The sequence below is a fragment of the Trachymyrmex septentrionalis genome, unplaced genomic scaffold (genome assembly GCF_001594115.1).
Source record: "Trachymyrmex septentrionalis isolate Tsep2-gDNA-1 unplaced genomic scaffold, Tsep1.0 scaffold92, whole genome shotgun sequence".
NCBI lineage: Eukaryota > Metazoa > Arthropoda > Insecta > Hymenoptera > Formicidae > Trachymyrmex > Trachymyrmex septentrionalis.
This window is the reverse complement of record NW_017306112.1, coordinates 19692-20971: the sequence shown is the minus strand read 5'-3', so window position 1 is coordinate 20971 and position 1280 is coordinate 19692.

Here is a 1280-nt window from a genome sequence, read left to right as displayed (position 1 = left end):
AGACGTTTATATATATATATATATATATATACAGGGTGTCTCGTAAAATGGGTCAGGGCCACATTGGGAGAATGGATCAAAGGGAATAAAAAATTTTTATACCATTTTGAGGTACTTGCTATAGTTTTCGAATTAGAAAAGAAAACGCCTAAGCCAATATACAATTAAGCCGCGCCGCGCGAATTCGAAAGACGGCTCACACTCGAGCGGCAGCGGCGGCGGTGTGCGGGCAGGGGAAAGAAGCGCTCGTCAACTGACATATGGTAGTCTGGCATGACGGTTTTATGTGTCTCGCCGCATCGCACCTACATTATTCAAAAATGTTATTTTAGTTGCAGTTTTTCTTACACATTTCTTATCATTATAAATCACGTTATTTAGCACGTTTAAATACGTTTTAACACAATTATAGATATATTAAGCGATGTAATTAATTAGAGCATTACGCAAAGCGTATGCTGATTGTCGCGAAATCTTTTCGCTTGCTTTATTATACGATTCTATTTAATTACGCTTCGAAACACACTTTGGAGCTATCGCGTCGTTTTATGCTACATTACGAGTATGCCGGAATTTTATTTTAAGACGTGTTAATGCGTGTACACTTGAAATTATAGTATAAGTTCGCGTAGATAGCCGCTACATTGTAAATCCAGATGTATTATTTTTCCGTGTATAATGACACATTTGACTGAGTTTCTTTTTCACATGTTTCTTGCCGTTTAATAAGTTTAATTGTGTACACCGTTAGAAACGTTCTTAAATTGTATTAATCTTTAATGTTCACTGATGAATTTAAATTTTCTATAACTGAAAAGATTATTTATGTACACGTTAATGAGATGTTTAAGTTTGTAGTGACTGAAAAACTTAAGTGTATTGAAAAACATTAATTGAAAATTGAGTGTTTATTTTCATTAAACTATCCATCAAATTTAATGTCCATGTTCATTACGTTAAAAAAATCTGTAATTTAAAAGAAAAGGGACCCAACTGTCCCTCTCCGATTTTAATGAGTATTTAGTATGTTATTCTCCAGACAAAAATAAGCGACACGTATTTTTTTATACATGCCCATACGCACTTTTAGGGGGTAGAATATCTTTAGAAAAAAAATCGGTGTTTCTCTTTCGAAGCGAATGTCGCTGGAATTGTAAAAGATAGAAAACAATTTTCAGAATAAAAATAGAATGGCTTCAATAGTACTTTAGAACTGTGATAAAAATTTTTTTTCTTTATAAAAAATAACTTTTATTATAAAAAATTATTTAAAAAGTTTT